Source organism: Chiloscyllium punctatum, chromosome 25, assembly GCF_047496795.1.
Source record: "Chiloscyllium punctatum isolate Juve2018m chromosome 25, sChiPun1.3, whole genome shotgun sequence".
Classification (NCBI taxonomy): Eukaryota; Metazoa; Chordata; class Chondrichthyes; order Orectolobiformes; family Hemiscylliidae; genus Chiloscyllium; species Chiloscyllium punctatum.
In genome coordinates, this window is record NC_092763.1 from 88,024,096 (window position 1) to 88,038,819 (window position 14,724).

A 14,724-nucleotide genomic window follows, 5' to 3' on the forward strand; every position below is an offset into this window, starting at 1 on the left:
CAGATAGCCAAATCTCCCTGTTTACCATACCTCCTGGCTTTATGAATGAGCCTACCATGGGGAACCTTATCAAATGCCTTGCTGAAGTCCATATACACCACATCCACTGCTCGACCTTCGTCGACCTGTCTCGTCACCTCCTCAAAGAGCTCAATAAGATTAGTGAGGCATGACCTGCCCCACACAAAGCCATGCTGACTGCCTTTAATCACACTATGCTGTTCCAAATAGTCATAAATCCTAACCCTCAGAATTCTTTCCAAAACTTTGCTGACCACAGACGTAAGACTGACTGGTCTGTAATTGCCAGGGATTTCCCTATTACCCTTCTTGAAAAGAGGAACAACATTCACCTCCTTCCAATCCTCTGGTACGACTTCCGTGGAGAGTGAGGAGGCAACTATCCTCACCAGCAACTTAGCAACTTCCTTTCTCGCTTCCCGGAGCAGACTAGGATAAATCTGGTCTGACCTTGGGGACTTATCAACCTTAACGTTTTCCAAAATTTCCAGCACATCAACTTCAGCAATCTTGATCTGGTCAAGACTGTTTCCCAGCTCCTGAAAGTTCTCATTCACAACAAGGTCCCTTTCCTTAATGAAAACTGAAGCAAAAAACTCATTTAGAGCTTCCCCAATCTGCTCAGACTCCACGCACAAGTTCCCTCTGCTATCCCTGATCGGCCCTAGCTTCTCCCTGGTCATTCTCTTATTCCTCATGTATGAGTAAAATGCCTTTGGGTTCTCCCTAATCCTTCTTGCCAAGCCTTTTGCGTGCCCCCTCCTGGCTCTCCTCAGTCCATTTCTGAGCTCCTTTCTAGTAAGCCTGTATTCCTCTAACGCTGTGCTAGATCCTTACTTCCTCCACCTTCCGTAAGCTGCCTCCTTCCTTTTGATGAGAAGTTCCTCTGTTCTCATCATCCAAAGTTCCTTAATCTTACCCCTTCTTACCTGTCTCAGAGGAACAAATTTGTGCATCACTCGCAACGACTGCTCCTTAAATAGTCTCCACATGTCTGCTGTGCCCTTTCTGTGGAACAATTGCTCCCAGTCTGTACTTCCCAACTCCTTTCTGATAGTGTCATAATTTGCTTTTCCCCAATTTAATATCTTCCCTCGGTAACTGCTTCTTTCCCTCTCCAAGGCTATGATAAATGTGAGGCAGTTGTGATCACTGTCAGCAAAGTGCTCTCCCACCGCGAGATCTGACACCTGTCCTGGCTCGTTGCCAAGCAACAAATCCAAAATGGCCTCTCCCCTCATCAGTCTGTCTACATACTGAGTAAGGAAACTCTCCTGAACACACCCAACAAAATCTGCTCCATCCCAACCATCTGCACTAAGGAGGTTCCAATCAATATTGGGAAAGTTGAAATCACCCATAACAACAACCCTGCTATTTCTGCATTTTTCCAGAAACAGCCAGCCTATGAGTTCTTCAATCTCTCTATTGCTTTTAGGTGTTCTGTAGAAAACCCCTAATGCGGTGACTGTTCCCTTGCTGTTCCTAACTTCCACCCATACTGACTCAGTAGACAAACCTTCCTCAACAACCTTTGTTTCTGTAGCTGTGATGCACTCTCTGATTAGCAATGCTACACATCCTCCTCTTTTTCCACCCTCCCTGTTCTTTTTAAATGTTCTGGAACATCAAGCAATCATTCCTGCCCCTGTGAAACCCATGTCTCCGTTATGGCACAACATCGTATTCCCAAGTACTGATCCATGCTCTAAGTTCGTCACTCTTATTTTGGACACTCTTGCATTTAACCGATCCTTTTGTTTTATCATGTGAGAAACCTTCCTGATAGATTCAATACATCCTGGCACTGCCCCATCTGCAACTGACCCCAGAAGTCCTTTGTTCCTCCCTTGCACCTCTTGGCAAATTTTACCTGCAACATCGGAGGCTGAGGGGTGACCTTCTGGAGGTTTATAAAACCATGAGGAGCATGGATAGGGTGAAAAGCCAAGGTATTTTTCCCCAGAGTGACTGAGTCCAAAACTAGAGACCATAGAATTAAGAGAGAGAGGGGAAAGATTTAAAAGGGACCTCAGATGCAACTATTTCATGCAGCGGTTGGTGCGTGTATGGAATGAGCTGCTGGAGGGAGTGATGAATACTGGTACAATTGCAATATTTAAAAGGCATCTGGATGGATGTGTGGATAGGATGGGTTTAGAGGGATATGGGCCAAAAGCTGGCAAATGGGACTGTGTTAATTTAGGATATCTGGCCAGCACTGACAGGTTGGACCAAAGGGTTTGTTTCCATGCTGTACATCTCTATGACTCTAATATAGTGTTACAGCTACTGAGAAGCAGCAGAGAAAGATCAACCTAATATCAAGAGTTCATAAGTCTGTTAACAGCAGGAAAGGAGCTGTTCTTGAATGTCAAATTTTTTTGTCTTTTGCCCAACGAAAGAGAGTATAACTAAGGTGGGAGAGGTCATTGATTATGCTTTGCAAAAGTGAGGACTGCAGATGCTAGAGATTAGAGTCAAGGGTGTGGTGCTGGAAAAGCACAGCAGGTCAGGCAACATCCGATGAGCAGGAAAATCAATGTTTCAGGCAAAACCCCTTAATCAAGAAAGGTGATGTTGACTGCTTTCCTTAGGGGCAGCACAGTGGCTCAGTGGTTAGCACTGCTGCCTGACAGGGTAGGGACCTGGGGTTGATTACAGCCTCAGGCAACTGTCTGTGTGGAGTTTGCACATTCTCAGACCACAATCTCTCTTCCCATGTGGTTAAAGATGCCCTCCAATGCTTCTCGTCCACATCCCGCCCCTCTGCCCTCAAACCCCACCCCTCCAACTTTAACAAGGACAGAAACCCTTGGTGCTCACCTTCCACCCTACCAACCTTCGCATAAACCACATCATCCGATGACATTTCCACCACCTCCAAACGGACCCCACCACCAAGGATCTATTTCCCTCTCCACCTCTTTCTGCTTCTGTAAAGACCATTCCCTCCATAACTACCTGGTCAGGTCCACGCCCCCCAACAACCCACCTTCCAGTCCTGGCACCTTCCCCAGCCACAGCAGGAATTGCAAAACCTGCACCCACACCTCCTCCCTCACCTCCATCCAAGGCCCTAAAGGAGCCTTCCACATCCCATCAAAGTTTTATCTGCACATCCACCAGTATCATTTATTGTATCAGTTGCTCCTGATGAGGTCTCCTCTACATTGGGGAGACTGGAACCCTCCTAGCAGAGCGCTTTAGGGAACATCTCTGGGTCATCCACACCAATCAACCAAACCGCCCCGTGGCCCAGTATTTCAACTCCCTCTCCCACTCAGCCGAGGACATGGAGATCCTGGGCCTTCTCCACTACCGCTCTCTCACCACCCGACGCCTGGAGGAAGAACACCTCATCTTCCGCCTCGGAACACTTCAACTCCAGGGCATCAATGTGGACTTTATCAATTTCCACATTGCCCCTTCCCCACCTCACCCCAGTTCCAACCTTCCAGCTCAGCACTGACTCCATGACTTGTCCTACCTGCCTATCTTTCTTTCCACCGATGCACTCCACCCTCCCCTCTGACCTATCACTTTCATCCCCACCCCCATTCACCCATTGTACTCTTTGCTACCTTCCCCACCCTCCTCTCTGACCTATCACCTCTATCCCCACCCCCGTTCACCTATTGTACTCAATGCTACTTTCTCCCCACCCCCACCCTCATCTCATTTCTCTCTCCACCCTGCAGGCTTCCTGCCTCTATTCCTGATGAAGGGCTTTTGAAACGTCAATTTTCCTGCTCCACAGATGCTGCCTGACCTGCTGTGCTTTTCCAGCAACACTCTAATCTAGAATCTGGTTTCCAGCATCTGCAGTCCTTGTTTTTACCGACATTCTCCCCATGGCTGAATGGATTTCCTTCAGGTGCTCTGGTTTCCTCCCACAGTCTAAAAATGTGCAGATTAGGAGAATCTGCCATGCTAAATTGCCCGTAGTGTTCAGGGATGTATAGGTTAGGCACATTAGTTAAGGGTAAATGTAGAATAATAGGAGAATGGGTCTGGGTGGGATACTCTTCAGAGGGTTGGTATGGGCTTGCTGGACACTGTAGGGATTCTATGATTCCTGAGGCAGTGGGAAGTATAGATGGAGGCAATGAAAGAAAGACAGGTTTATGTGATGTGTTCACAACTCTCTAATTTATTGTGGTCTTGGGCAGAGCAGTTGCCATAACATGCTGTGATGCATCCAAATAGAATTCTTTCTCAAGATATATCCTGAGTGAGGCAATGCAATTGCCCTCACTTGAGTGGTGTTCCCTAAGCTCACTTGGACTGGCAAGGGCATCCATTTCCGTCAGAGTACCCTGCAACTCACATGCTCCACTTGCTGCATTTTCCAATGATAAAGCCAATTGTAGCGTCTATTTGAAGTCCAGTTGGGCTTCAGCTTGTAGGTGCTTTTGCAAAGTTACATCATTAATCCCACATGCCATTAAGGATTAAACTAAAGTCACAGACTTCTATCAGTCATCTTAACCTCATCAAGAATCCTAATATGGATTCCCCAAGTTCACAACTTGCTGAGTAAAGGTGACAGCATCTCAAAAATTAGTGGCGGCTCAGGGTTGTAATATTCCTTCACTATGTCCATCAATTCTTGAAAGGTTTTAGTATCTGATGGCTCAGGAAAAACAAGGCTCCTAATATCAGAAGAAGCTGCAGTTCCATGGGCTGTTAGGAGAATTACTTGTTGTTTTTTTGTCTGTCACAATATTGTTTGCCCAGAAGAAATAATAGTCTTTCTGCATACTGGGCCCAGTCCCTGAGGACAGGGTTGAATGAGTTAAGTTTCCCAAACAAAGGTATGATCTAAGAAATATTTACCCCAACTCAAAGATGACTATTACGAGTGAGTTTCTTTAGGATCATGCTTTATTCTCAATGCCACTGAAATAATTCCACAGAGGCGAGTATCTGTCCCCAAGTCACTCTTTATTTACATATGAACAGACTTTATCTTCAGTACTGCCTCATTCAGAGTCAGGTACCAGAATGTCAGTATCTCTGGCACTTGCCCTTTTTTGTTCTTTTTTTTTCTTTCTTTTAGTGAATAGGATGTCTAACACTCCTACTTATTTTTTTTTTAGCCCTTTTTATATGTAAGTAAGGACTTCCTGATTAGAATAGATTAACAGCCACAATCAGGGAAATTACCTCAATACAATTACTACAATTGGGAAAGGACATCATTTTGGAAAGGTAAAGCACAAAGCTTTTTAAATGAGATTAAAATTGCTTTTATGGCCTTAATAACTAAACGTGAAGAGCCATCACAGAATCTATGCTACTATCAACGAGTAACAGCCCCTGGACTTTGGTTTCTATTGGACAGCAAGCCAGCCGATGAGATTTCTCAGTATTTTCTGGGAATCAGAGAAAGTTCCAGAGATCAGTGTCTCTGATCTCTCATAAACCTTAAAATCTGAACCATTAACTCAATCCAATGATCTGGGTGAACTGATTCACCATCTTAGCTGAAGGTCTTCCATTATTCTGCAGCTGACAGCAGCTTAATCTCATTGATAGAAAACTGAAGGAACTATGAGAAATCAACTCATTCCACCCTTTTACTCTTGATCTACAAGAGTGTTTTATTTTCCAATTATTTTTCCCACCCATGATACACCTGCTGTATCCCATCCTGTCTGTATAAATGCATGTTTGGGATTAAGAGGATATTGTTTAGTTCTGCACAGTAGTTATTCACCCAGTTCTGCTGTCTACCTAAAGAACAAGTTTGTTTTGAATAAATCAGTTTTGAATTTCTTGAAGAAATCTGGTGACAGTCTCTTTTTTCTCGATGGATTTTGCACATCTGGTCTTGCTTGTGGAGGAGTCAGGCTTGATTTCCAGTGCACTTCTCTCAGAGCTTTGACATGTTAAATTGAAAGCATTTAAATCATTTCTTTTTTTGTTTCATAGATATGAAACACCAGAAATTGCATTAAATTGTGGCATTATGTTGCGAGAATGCATTCGTTATGAGTCTTTGGCAAAAATAATTCTGTACTCAGAACAGTTTTATGATTTCTTCCGATATGTAGAACTGTCCACTTTTGACATAGCCTCAGATGCCTTTGCTTCATTTAAGGTAAGTGATTGTTCCTTAGTAGGTATGTGATTAATGTTATCGTCACTTTTCAATAACTGATATTTCACAATGTTTTCAGGATTTGCTCAGCCGACATAGGCTTATTTCTGCACATTTTTTAGAAAAGAATTATGACAAAGTAAGTTTAATCAAAATTCTTAAATATCTTAGGACTGTTCAAACAATAAAGGCATGTACAAAAGTAGAAAGTCTGAACACGACTTTTGGCTTATTTTTAGATATTTATTGAATATGAGAAACTGCTGCATTCTGAAAACTATGTGACCAAGCATCAATGTCTGAAGGTATGGGAATTCTTTTGTCATTACATTCAATTCACTGCACTGCACTGCACTTTTATTTTTATTATAGTTTTTTTCTGTTTCAGATACAACAGAATGGTTTGTCACATCATTTCAGAGTGCTTACTGTGAATAGGTCAAATCAGGTAAAGATAGCAGATTTCCTTCCCTCGGCCTATCAGTGAACCAGCTGGGTTTTTAATGAAAATATGTTAATTTATGGTTATTACCAATACCAGCTTTTTATTCAAATTTTATTTCATTAAATAGTTTTAATTTCTGAAGCTGCTGTTGACCATTGGAACTCTTGGCTCCACACTGTTAGCCCATGCCTCTGGATTATTGATTCTAATTCCTTTTTTTTAACCAAAAGCTTCTAGGGAAATTACTGCTGGATAGACATAGTTACAACATCATGCCAAAGTATACCAGTAAACCAGAAAATCTGAAGCTGATGATGAATTTACTGAGAGACAAAAGCAGAAATATCCAGTCTGAAGCTTTTCATGTATTTAAGGTATTTTCATCTCAATCTCAATCCAGCATTAGCTGAAAGATTATAAAATGATAAGAACAGGAGAAGGCCATTCAGCCCATTAAATATTTCCTACTCTTCAGTTGGATCATATCTAATCTACGCAGCAACACCATTTTCCTGCAGTATCACCATATCTCTTAATGTCACTTGTCTCCAGAAATACAGCAATTTTGGTCTTGAAAATGGTTAACGATTAATCTTACACTGCTTTCTGGGATAGATTTACTAGCCTCTGAAAAATACTGCCCATCTCTGTCTTAACTAGCCTATGCTTTATTCTGAGATATGTTTCCTGATATGGACTCACAAGCCAGAAAAAATATTCTATTTATATTCATCCTCTCAAGCCCTATTACAACTTTGTAAATTTCAATGAGACCACATCTCACTGTTCAAGTTTTAAATATTCATTTCTGGAATTTGGGAATGACTGGCTGGGCCAGTATTTATTGTCCATGTAGGAATGGTGATATGTTTCCAAGTCAAAACTGTGAATGGTCTGGAGGGGAACCTGCAGAGGGAGGTGTTCCTATTTGGAGTTTAATATAGGTAAGTGTGAGGTCTTGCATTTTGGAAAGTCAAATCAAGGTAGGAGTTTCAAGGTGAATTGTAGGGCCTGAAAGAGTACAGTGGAAAAGAAGGGACCTTGGAGTTCAGGTACACAATTCTCTAATAGTGGCGTCACAGGTAGACAGGACAGTGAGGAAGGTTTTTGGCACACTAGCCTTCATCAGTTAGGGCATTGAGTATAGAAGTTCAGAAGTTATGTTGCAGTTGTTAATGTACCTACCTCAACCACTTCTGCTGGTGTTGGTGAGGCTATACTTGGGAGTACTGTGTTCAGTTTTGCACCCCTTATTATAGGAAGGATGTTATTAAACTGGAAAGAGTGCAGAAGAAACTTACAAGGATGTTGCCAGGACTCAATGGTCTAAGTTATAGGGAGAGGTTGGACAAGCTAGGGCTTTTTCTTTTGAACATAGGAGACTGATGGGGCATCTTGCAGAGGTGTATAAGATTATGAGAGGCATGGATAGGGTGAATGCACTCAGTCTTTTTCCCAGGGTTGGGGAATCAAGGACCAGAGGGCATTAATTTAAGGTTAGAGGGGAAAGAATAAAAGGGAACCTGAGGGGCAACTTTTTTACACAGAGGATGGTACACATGTGGAATGAGCTGCCAGCATAAATGGTTGAGGTAGGTACATTAACAACATTGAAAAAACATTTGAACAAATACATGGATAAGAAAAGTTTAGAAGGATATGAGCCAAGTGCAGGGAAATAGGGTTAACATGGATGGACGTTTTGGTTGGCTTGGATCAGTTTGGGCCAAAGGGCCAGTCTCCATGCTGTAGGACTCTATGACTCTATCTGCTGCCCTTGTGTGTTCCCAGATGAGAATGGACAGGTATTTGGAAGGTGCTAACAGAGAAAACTTGGTGAAGTCCCACACTGGAGGTTACCGTATATACTTGTGTATAGGTCAATGTATAAGTCGGCCCCATTTTTTGGCCAAACAAATCTTGTATTTTCTATATATCTCGTGTATACATTGACCCTAGTATATTGCATTATAAACCTCTTATAAAGGAAACTGCATGTTCCCATTAACTTATTTTGCTGAAATTTCATAGATTTTTCAGAAAGTATCTGCTTAATGAAGAAAGTAAGTCAGTGTTCCCATTAACCCACTTAAACTAAATCGCATTCGTTCACTCATACCAGTAACTCTATTCATTGCTCTTTGTTTACTATATCACATCTCAATTCATTCATTACTCAGCTCACCTGGTTTACTACAGCACATTTTGATTGATTCATTCATTCAGACTAGTATTAAGTCTATCAGTATTTATTGCATTTTGTTCACTATACATCCAGAAGTTAATATCATTACAAAGCTAATCATTTTAATTGCACCATTATATCTGAATAAAACTACATACCGCTATATCTTTAATTCTTTGACATTTCATTGTACTGCTTTGTTCAGTTCCAAAACAATGAGGAATAACATTAAATCCACTCATAGAGGATTTTACAGGACACATTGTTCCTCTTTTAAAATCAAATTTTGTAGATAGGATAGTGAAGAAGGCATTTGGTGTGCTTTCCTTTATTGGTCAGAGTATTGACTACAGGAGTTGGGAGGTCATGTTGTGGCTGTACAGGACATTGGTTAGGCCACTGTTGGAATATTGCGTGCAACTCTGGTCTCCTTCCTATTGGAAAGATGTTGTGAAACTTGAAAGGGTTTAGAAAAGATTTACAAGGATGTTGCCAGGGTTGGAGGATTTGAGCTATAGGGAGAGGCTGAACAGGCTGGGACTGTTTTCCCTGGAGCGTCGGAGGCTGAGGGGTGACCTTATAGAGGTTTACAAAATTATGAAGGGCATGTATAGGATAAATAGGCAAAGTCTTTTCCCTGGGGTTGGGGAGTCCAGAACTAGAGGACATAGGTTTAGGGTGAGAGGGGAAAGATATAAAAGAGACCTAAGGGGCAACCTTTTCACTCAGAGGGTGGTACTTGTATGGAATGAGCTGCCAGAGAATGTGGTGGAGGCTGGTACAATTGCAACATTTAAGAGGCATTTGGATGGGTATATGAATAGGAAGGGTTTGGAGGGATATGGGCCGGGTGCTGGCAGGTGGGACTAGATTGGGTTGGGATATCTGGTCGGCATGGATGGGTTGGACCAAAGGGTCTGTTTTCATGCTGTACATCTCTATGACTCTATGACTATAATCAGTGTTAGGTAATTATTCTAAGTTAATTTACAATTTGTGCTTTCTTTAGAATAATAGTGTGAGTGTGCAGTTTAAGTTTCATTTCTTTAATTCGAGCACAGCTTGTTGACTGAGCTGCTGTGTAACAGGGCCTTTCCTACACTCCTCCTATGGCTACCCTACCCCTCTCTTCTTCTCCTCCTCCTCCACTCCCCCCCCCCCACCCCCCCCACCCCCCCCATTCAACACTAGGCTACAAAACCTCCAGCACCTTCCATCAGCACGGCCCCATGCAGTATCAGGACAGGGAGGTAGTGCTGGTCCCCGTCCCCAATGACATCACTGCTCACCAGTCAGAACACCTGCATGCCTGACGAGCAGGATGTAAGCCAGTCAGAGCTGTGGCCTGTGGGCAAGGAACCCGCAGAGAGATTGGAAATCCATGTACTGTATCAGAGAATGTAGCAAATTGATGAAAGTTTGTGTTGCTGACTCAGACATGGCAGGAAGGTGAGCAATAGAAGATTAGAATTCAGTAACTATTTAGGATTCTTCTTTACGGGGATTAGTTGTGTGATCAAATTGACTTCTGCTAATAATATTGTATTTTGAATGACAGCATGAATTTCAGCCCTCGAAAACAATACCCCATGTATAAGCTGACCCCCAATTTCAGCTAAAAACTATTTTCAAAATTTGATCTATACACGAGTATATATGGTATTTTTCAAAATTAAAGCACGTGGGACTGAAGATAATAGTCTAGCATGAATTAAAAATTGATTAACGTACAGAAAGCAGATAGTTGAAACAAATAGGTCATTGTCACATTGGCAACCTGTGACAATATGTACTGCAAAGGTTATTCCTGATGAAGGGCTTTTGCCAGAACGTCAATTTTCCTGCTCCTCGGATGCTGCCTGACCTGCTGTGCTTTTCCAGCACCACACTAATCTAAACTCTGGTTTTCGGCATCTGTAGTCCTCACTTTTGCCCTGCAAAGGTTATTGCTTGGGCCTAAGATTTTCACAATATACACCAAAACTTTTGGATGTGGGGACCAATTACTAAATTTGCAAGTTTGCAAATGATATAAGACTTGGTGCGAATGCCGAATTAAAACAGAAAATGTAGAGAAATTCAGCATGTCTGGCTACATCAATGGAGAGAAAAATAGTTAACGTTTTGAAATGATTGTTCTTCAGAAATGAAAGGACTGGAAAATGGTGTGTTTTTATTGCTGTTGCCAGAAAGGGAAAGGGGAAGAGCAAGTGGAACAGTTAGTTGAGGATGCCTAGAGCAAAAGATACAGGGAGTAATAATAATGGTAAAAAAAGGACTGAAATGCAAAATGAGTGCAATTGAAATTGTAATTAAGGAGAAAATAGGTCCACTCTCCTGAAAGTCAACAAGACACAAACAAAGATGGCTGTAGAGGGTGGGGATATAAGAAAAATGAAGGAACATCACCTCATTTTCTACTTAGATATTTTACAGCCTTTAAGACTCAGTATTGAGTTCCACATTTAGAGAACACTTTTCATCAAACTGAATGAGATCAAGAGGGTGACAGTCTGGAAGATGGAATATGATACAGGTAAGTACGAGGTTATTCACTTTGGTATGAGGAGTGGAGGTGCAGTTTTTTTCTTAAAACGTGAGAGATTGAGAAGTACCTTGGTCCCTTTAGACAACAACATAAGTCATTGAAACATAGATGGAAGGCACAGCAAGAAATTCAACAAGCAAACAGTGCATTAGCATTTCTTGCTAGACAGTTTGAGTTACAGGAACAAAGAAGTCTTGCTTCAGTTTTATAGAACATCAGGAAGGCTATACATCACTTTGAGGCAGTGCAGCAGAGATTCACCAAAATGATTCCTGAAATGGTAGGACTGTCCAATGAGGAGAGATTGTGGAAACTGAGCCTGTATTCTCTGAACTTATGCTTTTGTGTGATTTCTAAAGGAAATTATGTTTCACCAATCTGTTGGAGTTCTTTGAGAAGTTAACATGTGCTGTCAATAAAGGGGAACCAGTGGACACAGAGTCATTGAGATGTGCAGCATGAAAACAGACCCTTCAGTCTAACTTGTCCACACCAACCAGATATTCTAACCTAATCTAGTCCCATTTGCCAGCACTCGGCCCATATCCCTCCAAACCCTTCCTATTCATATACCCATCCAGATGCCTTTTAAATGTAATTGTACCAGCCTCCACCACTTCCTCTGGCAGCTCATTCCATACACGTACCACCCTCCGTGTGAAAATGTTGCCTCTCAGGTCCCTTTTATATCTTTCCCTGTCACCCTAATCCTATGCCCTCGAGTTCTGGAATCCCACACCCCAGGGAAAAGGCCTTGTCTATTTATCCTATCCATGCTCCTCATGATTTTAGAACCCTCTGTAAGGTCACCCTTCAGCCTCTGGTGCTCCAGGGAAAAACAGCTCCTGCCCATTAAGCCTCTCCATATAGCTCAAACTCTCCAATCTCAGCAACATCCTTGAAATTCTTGTCTGAATCATCTCAAGTTTCACAATATCCTTCCAATAGGAAGGAGACCAGAATTGCACGCAATATTCCCAAAGTGGCTCAACCTGTATAGCCACAACATGACCTCCCAACTCCTATATTCAATGCTCTGACCAATGAAGGAAAGCATACCAAACGCCTTCTTCACTATCTTATCTACATGCGACTCCACTTTCCAGCAACTATGAACCTGCACTCCAAGATGTCATTGTTCAGCACTCCCCACGACCTTACCAGTAAGTGTATAAAGCCTGCTCTGGTTTGCTTTTCCAAAATGTAGCATCTAGTTTATCTAAATTAAATTCCATCTGCCACTCCTCAGCCCAAAAGCCTATCTGATCAAGATCCCTCTATACTCTCAGGTAACCTTCAGTATCCACTACGCCTCCAATTTTGTTGTCAACTGCAAACTTAATAACAATACCTCCTATGTTCACATCCAAATCATTTATATGTCAAAAAGCAGTGACACAGTATCAATGCTGTGGCACACCACTACCGTCCAGTCTGAAAGCAACCCCAGTTCAGTATCCAAATGGCGAGTTCTTCCTGTAATCCATGAGATCTAACCTTGCTAATCAGTCTCCCATGAGGAATCTTGTTGAGCACCTTACTGAAGTCCATATCGATCATGTCTACTGTTCTGCCCTCAATCCTCTTTGCTACTTCTTCAAAAAACTCAATCAAGTTTGTGAGACATGATTTCCCACATCCAAAGCCATGCTGACTATCCCTAATCAGTCCCAGCCTTTTCAAATACATGTAATTCCTGTCCTTCGGGATTCCCTCCAACAACTTGCCCACCACCGACGTCAGGCTCACTGGTCTACAATTCCCTGGCTTGTCCTTACCACCCTTCTTAAACAGTGGCACCACATTAGCCAACCTCCAGTCTTCCGGTACCTCACCTGTGACTATTGATGATACAAATATCTCAGCAAGAGGCCCAGAATCATTTCCCTAGCTTCCCACAGAATTCTGGGTACACCTAATTAGATCCTGGGGTTATCCACTTTTATGCATTTTAAGACATCCAGCACCTCCTCTCTGTAATATAGACATTTTCAAGATGTCACCATCTATTTCCCCACATTCTACATCTTCCATGTCCTTGAATACGTTGTATAGGTGGTTCTCCTCTGTTTTCCGAAGTTCGTCTGTGCTGCAGTGTGTGGTGGCTCATTGGAATAGTGTTCTGATACAGCTTCGTTTGTGTGTGTTGGGATGGTTGCTGGTGTAGTTAAGTATTTGGTCAGTGTTTGTTGGTTTTCTGTAAACGCAGGTTTGTAGTTCTCCGTTGTCCGTTCCTGATCCCGCTATCAGGATTAATAGCAGAAGCGGTAATGCAAAGACTAGAACAAACAGCCCTACCAACCATCAAACCAAAAATCTGGGTCCCCTACGTCGATGACACCTTTGTCATCACAAAACGAAACAAGATAGAAGAGACATTTAACATCATCAACAACATCCTCACAGGCATAAAGTTCACCAAGGAGGAAGAAACCGACAACAAACTCGCATTCCTGGACGTTACAGTCGGAAGAAAGGACAATGGAGAATTACAAACCTGCGAATACAGAAAACCGACAAACACCGACCAAATACTTAACTATACCAGCAACCATCCCAACACAAACAAACGAAGCTGTATCAGAACACTATTCCAACGAGCCACCTCACACTGCAGCACAGACAAACTTCGGAAAACAGATTCCTCAAGAACAAATCACAACAAGCAGACCTAACACAGCCAGAAACCCTAACCACCTTACCATACATCAAAGAAATTTCAGAAATGAAAGCCAGACTACTAAGACCCCTCGGAATCCTAGTAGCACACAAACCCACCAACACTCTCAAACAAAAACTAACAAACTTAAAAGACCCAGTACAACCCATGGACAAAACCAACGTCGTCTACAAAATTCCATGCAAGGACTGCCACAAACATTACGTCGGACAAACAGGAAGAAAGTTAGCCACCAGGATACACAAACACCAGCTAGCCACAAAAAGACACGATCCTCTCTCCCTCGTAGCCCTACACACGGAGGGGAAAAAAAAACACCATTTCGACTGGGACATCACATCTATCCCAGGATAGGCTAAGCAAAGATATGCCAGAGAATTCCTAGAGACCTGGCACTCCAACCACAATGCCATAAACAAACACATAGATCTAGATACCATCTATCAATCCCTCAGAAAACGAACAGGAAATGACATCACCACAAACCCCAGGAACCCCATCCAGGACAAACATATAAATAGAAAGCAGGAGACAACAGCTTCGCTTCACTTGGAGGTCACCACTAATGATGTTACCTAGCCAGGTAATGAAACGTCTGGATATCAAACCTACAGCTCAGCGAGCAAACCTACACCCTAAACCTCAACCTGAGCTACAAACCTTCACATTCCTTATCTTTCTTAACCAAGACCTCAATTTCTCTAGTCACCCAGCATTCCCTACACCTATCAGCTTTTCC

At 42.4% G+C, this 14,724-nt stretch overlaps 1 pseudogene; it reads left to right on the forward strand.

Annotated features, from left to right (window-relative positions):
* LOC140495680 (calcium-binding protein 39-like) overlaps window positions 1-14,724 on the forward strand; it is a 93,247-nt pseudogene that overhangs the window by 35,291 nt on the left and 43,232 nt on the right.